The sequence below is a fragment of the Microcebus murinus genome, chromosome 6, assembly GCF_040939455.1.
Source record: "Microcebus murinus isolate Inina chromosome 6, M.murinus_Inina_mat1.0, whole genome shotgun sequence".
Lineage (NCBI taxonomy): Eukaryota > Metazoa > Chordata > Mammalia > Primates > Cheirogaleidae > Microcebus > Microcebus murinus.
Window position 1 is genome coordinate 8,264,199 of NC_134109.1, and position 11,695 is coordinate 8,275,893.

Here is an 11,695-nt window from a genome sequence, read left to right on the forward strand (position 1 = left end):
GTCTGGCCTGTCAGGGTGATAAACAATTCTAACAAGAATCAGAATAAAGATCTTCCCAGTAGACTCTGCCGAGAGATAGAGGCTTTTCTCATTTTCTCGACGGAAAAAAAAAAAAAAATTTAATCTAGCGGCTCCGGCTTTTTTCAAGCGTCACATTCAAAGAGATGCAAATTTGTCAGAGCCGAGACCCCAGCTGACTCTGAGCACTGCATGAATGTCAAAGGGGGAGGCAGTGTCTTTGACATGGCTGCCGGTTTTTTTGGGGGGGGAGGGCGGGCAGGGGGGGCGAGGAGGTCTCTGCTGAATGTTAAAAAAAAAAATAAGGTTTTGCTTTGTAGTGCATGTTCCAACAATTTTTATAAGTTTTTTTTTTTCTGAAATAAAAGAAACTGCCATTGGGAAGGAAAAGAGAGGAAGAGAGGGACAAATGGGGGTTTGGGGTACAGGAGGAGAGCACCCCAGAAAAACGACTCCAGTCAGGTGTCCGGCTGCACTGAAGGGCCCGGCGGCTGAGCAGGTGTGCTGGCGGGTAGGTGTGCTGAGATTCACTGGGATGAATGAATGAATGAATGAATGCGTGCGTGCGTGCACCGTAGAGCACAGAGCTCAGCATTGTGTTAGTTTTGGTTATTTTCCTGAATTTGTGGGTACCATTTACATCTCCCTCTGGATACCTCTTCCCCAATGTGCCATTAGCATGAAAGTGTCCGTGTGTTTCATCATCTTTCACTCTGCTCGTGGCCTGGGTTCAGAGCCCATGACAACGGCTTCGAGCCAGCTTGAAGCATCAAGTGGCTGAGGCAGGGGACCGCACAGGAGAGACTGGAAGAGCAGGGTGCTAGAGGGCTGGAGAGAGACGGAAAGGTGGCAGCAGCAGCCTCCTGGGATCCTTGGGGGCATCCCCAGGGTGTATGTGAAGCCCAGCCTCTCTGCTTGGCTTCCAAGACCTTTGTGGAATCCATAGCCCTGCTGAGCTGGGCTGAGCCTGACGTCCACAAAGAGTCATTGTGTCCAGCTGTTTGGATTTGGGCTGCACAGCCTTCTGGTCTCGACCCTACAGCCTGCATCCCAACCTGGGCCCCCACCTCAGGCTCTGCGGAGCATTCGAATCTTCTCCAATATGTCTGTGGTCTTCTGAGTCAAGAGCATCAGATGCCCACGTTCTCATGGCCTCGTCTTCCTCCTCCTCAGAGCTCCGGCTGGTTTCTCCATCCCTCAGCTGGCTCTGCCACCGGACCACGTCCCCTGGTCCTCGCTCAGCACCACTGTGTGGCTTGGCTTCCCTGGAGCCCCACTTGCACAGGGCACCGTGTGCAGCAGACTGGAACCTAAGGCCAAGGTTAACAGAGGGCTAGCGATGACCCAGGGATGGGCAGTCGTGCTGGCCCAGGAGGCAGTGACAGAGGGTCACATCTCAGCCATTGCACAGATGCCCCTAACATACTGGTCCCAGGTCCCACCTTCTCTAGACCCTGCCTGAGGTCTCTCTCCTGGCAGGTTCTCTGAGAACCCAGGGCACCCAGTGTCCAGTCTCCTTCAAAAGATAGGGGAGGAAAGTGCCTGACTCTCTGTCGTACAGACAACTTTAATTCTTCTCAGCCTCTCCCATTTGGCCCATACTCCATCACCTTCCTGGAATTGATCTATTAGGGGTTATGTTTATGCCAGTAGGCCCTGTACATCCTGCCCTCGCTGGTCCTTGTTCTTGCCATCGGGAAGTTTAGCAGGAAGTGAGCATGTGTGTACACGTGCGAGGTGCTTGGGTGGTTTGAGTGAGAATTAGGACAGGACACGGGACAGAATTATATATTGTATATTGAGGAAGGAGGGGCCCTGGAGGTTCTTGTATGAATGCAGAGACCTCTGCAGTGGGGATCTGTCTCACCCGTACAGAAGCGCTTGGCACCCACCTCACCACTATGCCGTCTTCCCTCGCGCCACCTCCTCCCAGCACCAGCACAATATGTCACAACAAAAAGCATTAGTTCCAGATCCAAGTGATGGCCTCCTTCAACACCGTGTACTGGCAGTAGTAAGCAGCCATAGGTGTCACCCTTGCCCCCACCTCTCCTCTTGAAACCCTTGGACACTGCAGCAGACCACCGTCACCTTGCCCACACTTGGACATCAGCCAGTTAGGAGCCAGAAGCCCTCTATTGACTTAAACAATTCCATTTCGAAGAAAGGGTTCTGGCAGCACACGCCGTGCTCTGGGGGGGAAGGTGGGCAGAAGTCCACGGCATTGTGAAATAACCGGTTGCCGCAGAGGGTCCACCCTCCACTCATTCTGCAGCCCCAGTGCACCCAGGAGACAGGAAATGTAGACATTTGCCCCAATTTTGATAATGTTGGAAAAGTTAGAACTTTGCCCCCTTGGCATGTGGGGCATTTGTGGACAGGTGGCAGTTTCAGCTATTCAGAAGCTACACTCTGCTAGGAAATGAGCAGAGAGTATTTTTCAAACTGGTGGGAGTAGAAGAATGAACAAGGATAAGAAGCCACCCACTTCATTCAACATCTACGTGGACCCGCCCAGCACAGAATCCGGTTCAAGAGCCTCGATCCTCACGCTGTGGTTGAAGACCTCGCACTGCTAGGAGCCAAGTGAGGGGCCAAGTCCTTGGGAAAATACACGGATTCTCTGATTTTTAATTCCCTTGGTAAAAACAAGCAAACAGACAGCAGCAATAATGGCAAAACATTAGGAATCCCGCCCCATCAGCTCATGAGATTATTGAGTGGAATGAGATAAGGAATGTGGGACGCCCATGTAGTTAGCTGTTTTTTTTTATTGCCTTTCTTCCCTTTCTTATTCTGATATTATTTCATCCCCAAGGCCCAACAAAAAGGCCAATACCACTATGAAGGCTCCTCTTATCTAAGGGAAAAATGTAATCTCTTTCCCCTGTGCTTTCAAAGAATATATGCATTTTTACATCTGTATCAAGTGCTGCCCCATTCTCATCATCTTCCTTGAGTTGAGTCTGAAGTCATCCTTATCCCTTTCTGCAGGCTGGATGTTCCTCCATGGTCTTCATATATCTCACTTTTGCCCGTGGAGTCTGGCACAGAAGAGAGGTTCAAAAAGGATCACTAACTAGATTAAATACAATTTGCATGAGCCCATGATAAATGTCATCACGTGCAATCTCAGAAACCATATAAAGCAGCTCCTGAAACATCTTTCCACGTGACCCTTTGGTCTGGAAGAGAGACAACATTAACATTTATTGACTGTATACTCAGATGAAGACCGTTCTGTGCTTCCACTGTCTCAACTGTGCTTCAACTATCTCTTTACTATTAAAAAAAATACCACGGAGTTGGTTATTCATTTTTCTCACAACAAAAAATCAATAACTTGCTTTAAAGTATTTGATTCAATTTGAGTAAAAGTCTCAGTTGACTGTCTCTCAGATGGCAAGATAATCATTCATTCGATCAACAAGTGTTTACTGTAAGCCTGTGACATACCAGGCATTAAATTTACCACTAAGAATAAAACTGGTCAACTAGATAACATGGTGTCTACTTGCAGTGGGCTCAGTTCTGGTAGGGAAAGAGATTTTTAAAATCTAAACCAAAGAAAGTCAGTAAAATGATCACAAATTGTGTTAAGTTCTGTGAAGACTGAAGTCCTGGAATGAAGAAGAATGTACAAAGAAGTCCTCTCTGAGAAGATAGATCATTAGGTTCAGCTTGAAAGATCGAAAAGAAAGCCAAGCAACAAATAGAAGGAGGAAGAACATTCCAGGCAGAGGGAATGGCATATGGGAAGATCTTGCTTCTTTCATTTATCCAATATTTCTGAGTCCTGAGTTTAGTCCAGGAATAGGACTAGGGAGTAAGGCACAGACACTGCCTTCAAGTAGCTCACAGTCTGGTTGTATTGTTTTCATTGTGCTAATTTTACACCCTAAAAGAAGAATTCTAGGTTTTTGGAAAATATGTGCAGTGGGGAAAATGGCAACATGACACAAAGATAAGGTTAAATATTAACTAAAACGATGTCTCATGTCATTGAATTTATTAATGAACAACTCACTGAGAACCTTCCCTTGACAAAATAAATGCCTCATCTCTTTTTCTCATAGCGCTTTGCATATTCTTCTAGTGTAGATAGCTCATGGTTTCAGAGCTGTTGCCCATTCCCAGCTATAACATGGTTGCTCTTGTGACAAGGTCTGCATCCTATTCAGAATTTCAACAAGGATGTACTGGGCCTCTCCCATGTGTCAGGTTCTGTGTACCAGCAGCAACAAAACACAGGCAAGTGGTCTTGAGCAGCAGAGAGGAAGAGAAGGAGCAGCATCTGTCTCAGTGACTGTGTGATCTCCTGGGGACAGGAGGACAGGGAAGGTCAATGGACAGCTGGATTTTTTTTTTTTTTTTTTTTTTTTGGAGATTTTTGTGAAATGTTGCCTCATGGCATTCAGGGGGAAAAAAATAACATTTTGTTACTTGTGTGTCAGGTGGAGACTTTTGTCCTTTAAAATAAAAGTGATGTGAGGGAGAAAAGTAGAATGGTGATTCTGAACTATTCCAAGAACTTCTGAGATGAGTTCAGGACGACAGGCTGACTGGCGACTGTTCTCCTGCTCATGAAAAATCACGCAAAATGCCAGGGAATGTGTTTCAAATGATGCAAGAAAACAGAATGAGTCCATGAAACCAGCCAGAGTGTCATTAGCAGACTAGAAACATTGAGTGATTTCTAAATGATTGAACCTAGATGCAGAGAGTAACAGACTGCACATACGTGCACACTCACATGCATTCACACGCACGCACACATGTTCATGGAGGCAGAAGCACATCAGAAGAGCCCCAAGCCTGGAGTTAGCACACTCAGGAACTGGTAGAAACTCATGAGCAGAAATACAAGAGTGCTGTTCCAGGCAGAAGTGCGGAGGATGAGTGGAGCCCCGGAACAGGCGAGGTGAGGCGTCTTTGGGAAAATAGCGGGACTGAGATTATTGGTCTGTGGGACACTCTGAAATGTTCAGTTACTCCCCCTGCACTGATGAAATCAGATTCGGGGTCCCCGAGGTATCATTCAAGGCCCTCCACACTCTGCCCCCAGGATTCCTTTCTTATCTATTCTTTACTGCATCTCCCCAGCTGTCCTCAAAGCCCCAAACACACTAGCCCACCGGTCATTCTCAGAAGCAGCCCATGCACTCTGGCCTCATGCTGTGTCCTCTTTGGGGGTCCCAGTGCCACTCCCTCTGTCTTTGAGTGGCTCTTCCTTCAAGCCCCACCCAAATGCTACCCCCTTCCAGAAGCCAGCTTCAATACCCTGTGTGTGAAAAACTCATCCTATCCTTATACCAGGGCTCTTCAAACTTTTTAAACAGGGGGCCAGTTCACTGTCCCTCAGACCGTTGGAGAGTGCGTACTGTGGGCCCGGGACAAGTCGGCTGCTAAGCAGGACAGGCAGTGGTAGCAAAAACACCCACCTGGAGGGCCAGATAAATGTGCTAGGAAGCCCACATGTGGCCTGCAGGCCGCAGTTTGAGGACGCCTGCCTTATACAAACCTGGGGCTTTCTACCTTTATATAATCACCATTGAGGATCTGTCGGGCAATTTCCTTGCCCATGTCTTTATTCTCCCAGGACATTGTGAACATGTTGAAAAAGAAGGATGTGTCTCTCTTAGCACGCTGCACATAGTAGGATCACATAAAACAGCTTCTGGAATGCAATAGTTATTTGGTATGTACCGGCAGAATAAATGGATGAATGTTTGTTAATAGACTGTGTGTGAGTTGCTTTGAGGAAGGTACAGGCTGGAGTCTCTCGAGAAAGGCCTTGAGGGCCAGGGTGAGAAGTATTTGATGAGTTTAGCAGGCGACGGGGAACCACGGCAGAGTGGGGTGACCTTTGAAAAATTCAAGAGGAGTCAGGATGGAAACAGTGGAGTGTCTGGAATGGGCGCTGGGCAAAAATGTATCCAAGTGATGAATTTCTGATGAGAACAATGTTTGAAAAGGTGGGACAGAGTTAGGTGTTTGTTCCCAAATAAAACTTAAACGGGGAAAGAAAAACCCTGCAAATGGAAATACAAAATATAGCCAAGCTGGCAGGGAACACAACTTGAAACACAGCTGTTTCCACGGCTGCACGTAAAGCCAAGTTCAAGAACAAATTCCTTGTGCAATATGGCCCTTGTTAGGTACACGGTTTTAATTAAGTAGAGAGACAAAGTACAACAGCAACATGTTAAAGGCAGGCGCATCATGCGAGGGGCATCTGATCAGGAGCCGGGCTTGTTTATGGCATTCTTGTCAATATAATTGTCATCTCAGTGCTGTGTTTATTTTTAAATCCGAGATTTGTTTTGCATTATACACAAGAGAAATATTTGTTTCCAGCCAGGTTTCTATGTGAGATGTTCATTCAAAATTCTAAATATAATGAGTAAATTATTTTTTTTTTTCCTGAGAATGTGCACTGCTTGGGGCTTGGAGAGGAACAATGTGTAAGTGAAGGAATAGTCCAAAAAGAATGGCCAGAATGGCCCATTCACATGGAGGTGGCCCGTAAGGTAAAAGGTGGGGCGGGGCCGGGATTGTCTCCACAGAAATGGTGTTTGCAGAGGCAGCATTATATACAGAAAGCAGAAGACAAGAGTCTCAGCCCCGGCCCTGCCTTCCTGAGTGTGGTCTTAGGAAACTCGATTCACATTTTGAGTCTCAGCAACAATACAATGACGGTGTCACCACCATGGGTATATTAATCCCTCACCAGCCAAGCCCGGTGCTGCTCTAATGTGCAGCATGGGAATGTGCATGGAAACGCCCTAGAAACTGTGCATGGGGGGGTGTGTGACATTTGTCCTCCAAGGTCTCAGGACGGTCTGGCCCAGGGCGCTGCCCTCGGTCACAAAAGGCACTGAGGTCCCTCCCTTACAGATGATGCATCTGGGTCTTGCTCAAAGACTCATGGGTGGGAGAAGTCAGAGGAGAGAGAAGCGCCCGGGCTCCCTTCTCCTGACGTGCACGCCACGCTGCCGTCTCTGCTGCTACCCGCTCCTCCCGCAGCGAGCCCGGGGGCTCTGGGAAGTAGGAACGGGAAGAAAGCACGAATGATTGCTGGGACGTGCCACCCTATACTGTTTTTGGTTGGATGTTGTGTCACTTATCTCAAAAACCCAAAGAAAGCTTTGTAGCATTTTTAGGAAATCAGATTTATAATTGATAAGTGTCACGTCACTGAGAAGTTCTATTCTCACATGGGTATGAGAGCAGAGGTGTGAGGACACCACCTTTCTCCTTTGCTCCTTCCTACTTCCCTCCCTTCCTTCTAGTCCACAACTCTTCATGCACACCCTTTGGGGCCCGCGAGGTTCCCTGATGCTGTGAGCCTCTGCCAATCTTCACTTCTCCTGGGTCCCCAGAGCCGTGGCCTGCAGAGCCCGCTTTCCTCTCCCCTCCCCCACGCTTCACGCCTGCCAGGCCCATGCCCCGTGAGCCTCTCAGGGCTTCTTACCCCAGGACTTGCCCCTCCCCCATCTGGTCTAAACCCCGCATCTCCAGACAAATAGTACCTGGGAGGGGGTCCCTGCTTTGTAAAGTCCCACACCAAGGCCACCTCTCTCGGGTGACACAGAGGCACGTAGCTTACAAGTAAGAGGCTGACCTTAGGATTCAGACCACATTCTGGTTGGGTCACTCACTAGCTATGTGGCACAGGCCGGGTGGATTGTCCTTTTGGGCTTCGGAGAGGTCTTTGCAGAGTTGCTCCAGGATGAAACAAGATTGCTACGCCCCTTGGAGCTCCTAGCAAGTAGAAGCAAACGGCAAGTAAGATCACTAGGCAGAGCCACAGGAAGAGGGGAGCAGAGGACATATGAGGGCAGCCACGTAGGCGGCAGCAGCCCAGGCAGGAGCCCAGAAGCAGCGGCACCGAGGGAGGGTTCCCCGAGGGGCGGAGTGGACGGAGGTAGCCATAGCGAAGACCAGAGTGCAATTCAGGGAGCCGAATTTCAAGCTCAGAGCCGCCATGTGGCCTACAGCAAGTCACTGACTTTGTCACGGCCTTCCAGCCACCTTCCTCATCCCATCCTCACCCGAGCATTTGAGGGGAGGGCGCTGCAAGCCAAGGGCGCTGTGCTCCTTCCTGCCCCACCGCGCACTTCCCAAGTCATCGCCTGCCCGCGTCTCCTTCCGTTCCTCTCTCACCTTCTAGGGACCTTCCTCCTGCATACAAGCCCCCGCCGACCCTGGCCGCAGCCTCTTCCAGGAGCGGCCTCCTCCGAGACATGGCTAGCACGCCCGCAGGGCAAGAGAGCGAGGGGGACCCAGTGCGACATGGTCTTCCCGAGCCCTGCACGGCCTGGGATTGGCCAGTGGAAGTAACGAGGGAGAGGCTGGACAAGGAGAATTAAGGGTATTTGGTTTATAATAAATCGCGCCACCATTATACGCCACTTGGGAAGGGCACCGTGGGGGCTCCTGGCGTCTAGACTGCCCGACACTGTGGGTCCACGCCCACCCTCCCACGTGCAGGAGAAACACAGAAGCCACAAGGCTCCAATGAGGTGCTTCTCTGCTGGCCAGAAGGAACTTTCTACCTCCAAGTGCTTCCAACGATTGTGTTTTCCTGACGCCATCAGACGTGGAATCCCGGAGTGTGCTGGAGAATTGCTCCCTACTTGGTAGCAGCTCTGCCTCACCCGGGCAGCAAATCGCAGTTAAACCAGATGAGAAGTTTTACTTTGGTTTGGCGCCCCCCTTCTAAGCACCCCCTGGGAATGAATTTCTAAACCTGCCGTCAGTGCCCGTTAACTCAGAGTGTGGGGAAGGGCTGTCTATGATTGATAAAAATAACAGCTCGTGTAACAGCATACGTGGATGTGCGCGGCGTTTTGCAATATCTCAGTTAATTACGGATTAGTAGATTTAGAAGGGGAAGGGACATTATGGATCACCTGCTTCACTATTCCTGGCTCTCCACTCAGAAATCAGGGCACCAACGCCCAGAGAGGACGGCAATGAGCGCCTGAACCACTGGGGCATGAGTCATCGGCAGCAGAGACCAGCCAGCACCACGGCTGGGACGCCAGACCGAGCACGTGTCCCTGGAGACTCTCCCAGGCCCTCTTGCCTGGATTGCCTCCTTCAGCCTTAAGTTTCTTCCCATCTCAGAACCTGATCCAGTCCCGACCAAAGTAGGAAACATATGAGCCATGGGCCCTCATGGGTGATGCCCAGGGCTTGTGCGGCATAAGACCTTAAGTCTGATATATTTGGCACTATCCATGGACACTGGTTGAAATGAGTTTCTGCCTTCCAGGACAGATGAGCTCCTGGCTCTGTCTCCATGCCTTGCTCTCCGATTGCTCAGTGGCTTTGGGATGGCGTGGCTGGCTTTAGAGTCCTGCTGTACCAGGATCCATTGAACAGATCAAAATTCTGATTTTAACTGTGGCCTAGACTGCTGATAAATGAATCTTCCTTTGACCAAGTTTCCCACACTCCTGTAGACTCTGTTTGGCTCCACTTGCATAGCCTCTCACACTGGGACAGTCCTACTAGCTCTTGTCCTGTCTTTGGTGGCTTGCTCACCTGCCCCCGTGGAGCAGAGCTGCTAAGTACCTGTCATACCTCACTGCCATACCAACTTGAGCTATGACACCAGCATTTACTTATGGTAAATAGTGCCTAGACAGAGTCTTAAAAATTCATGTTGATTTTGGGAACCCACCTGAGTTGGCAGAGGAGACCTGTATTCACCCACCGCATCATTTCTTCTTCCTACACTCACAGCCCTTCCTAGCCACCTCTGTGGCCAGGGCAAGGCCAGCACTTACAGTACCTCACGGAATGTGAGCACAAGTGATATGTGTCTCTGCCTAACAAGGCAGCTAAGAGTTGGTATGCATGTCCCTCCCCTCTCTCTGGGCTCCTGGAAGCTAACTGTGGATAGGTCTGAGTCCCAAAATGGGTGGAGGCTGGTTCTCTGAGTCACTAAATGGAGGAGAGTCTCTGTTAACCCTCATCACATTTTTGCATACAGAAGAAATGAGCCTCTGTTGTGCTGAGCCACCCAGATATTGAGCTTTGTTTGTTACTGCAGCATGGCCTATCCCATCCTGACTAACTCACAGCCTAGCCTCTGCTCATCCCCTAAATTATGTTTTTTCATGTTCCGGTCTCAATTCCCTTTCCTTGACACTCTCCTTAGACATTCTTATGTATTCCCACATCCTCAATCACCATTAATTTGCTGAAAGCACACGAATACAGATTACTAATTCAGTTTCTATTTTTGAGCTTCAGATGTCTACATTCAGCTGCTGCCTGGCCAGTTCCGCCTGGGTGTCTGTTAGGAATATAACGTCAGCTTATCCAAAACTAAGCTGACCTTCTTCCCCGGAACATTCCTCTACTGGTGGATGAACCTATTGGTTTTACCCACACAATTCCATAAACAAAACTCAGACACGTTATTCTCCCTTCTTCCCTGTGTCTCCCACAGCATTAAATCCTGCAAGTTCTGTCTCCAACATAGTTCTTAAAGCCATCTGCTTCTTTCCAACTCCACTGTCACTCTTTCGTATGTGCTTCATCATCTCTCCCCTGAATTCCAGTCATGGCCCCTTACTTGGTTCTCCCAACTCCAGTCTTGCTCCTTCTGCGCATTCTCCATGCCAGATGCTGCAGCAGACAGATCTTGCAAACACAGTAGTACACATTCCCCACTTACAGTCTCGGTAGTGCTCCTGTTTAGACTTAAACTCCTTGGCAGGGTCGCTATGGCACTTCGTGACTGGGGCTCAGTGTCACAAAGAGCCCCAGAGTGTGGCCTCTGGAATCAGGTACCCCAGAGCCAGGTCAGGCCTCACCCAGGAAAATCACTTACCCTTCCTGAACCTCGTTGTTCTCATCTATCGAAGACACTAACTGATGCTTATTTTATGGGTTGATGTGAGGACTGGCTCAGATAAGTTATTGTCACCTAATTGACTCTATTGCTCAAGACATTATAGGTATTGTAAATTATTATTAATAATAAAAAGAACTACTAGATATTACCCACTCCCTTTGTCTCAGCAACTGTGCTAAACAGATTGAACCCATGACATCTTATTTAATTTTCACCACTCCCTAGCTTGCCTCAGATACAGAGAGAGTGAGGTGTTTGTCCAAGAAAACACTAGTGGTTAAGTTGCACAGCTGGGATTCAAACCCAGGTCTCTCTGATGAGATATTTGGTGCGTTTTCAATTCTACCATAGACTGTGATTAAAGGAGCTAAATTACGAAACCACTTGATGTCCAGAAATAGAGAAATGGCTTTCAAAGAAAATAGATCATTTATACAATGTTGTAGCACAGGGTTGTCACCTTCCACACCTCCCAGGGGGCACATTTGCATAAAATGCAATGGTGAATACATGGTAAGTAGAGTGTCCTTGTATGTTATACAACCACTAAAAATTATATATATATGTTTACATAAATTACATATTTAATAAAATTATATATATACACACACACATATATATATGATTACTTTATGATAACATTAAAAGTAGCATATGTCATAGCATAGTGATTAAGGGGGTGGGGTGCAGGAATCAGGTTTCCTTTATTTGAGTCATGGCTCCCCAACATTCTGGCCATGTGACCTTGGGCAAATTGCTTAACATCTATTAATAGGGAGAATAATAAAACTCATCCTATTCGGT

The 11,695-nt window shown here is 48.3% G+C and overlaps 1 long non-coding RNA gene across 1 annotated transcript; it reads right to left on the reverse strand.

Annotated features, from left to right (window-relative positions):
- Nucleotides 1-4,035: 4,035 nt before the first annotated feature.
- Nucleotides 4,036-10,733, reverse strand: LOC142871364 (uncharacterized). The gene is made up of 3 exons (XR_012919610.1): nucleotides 10,610-10,733; nucleotides 7,643-7,782; nucleotides 4,036-4,336 (listed from the first exon to the last, which is right to left on the reverse strand). It is a non-coding gene; the product is annotated as an uncharacterized LOC142871364 (long non-coding RNA).
- Nucleotides 10,734-11,695: the final 962 nt, after the last annotated feature.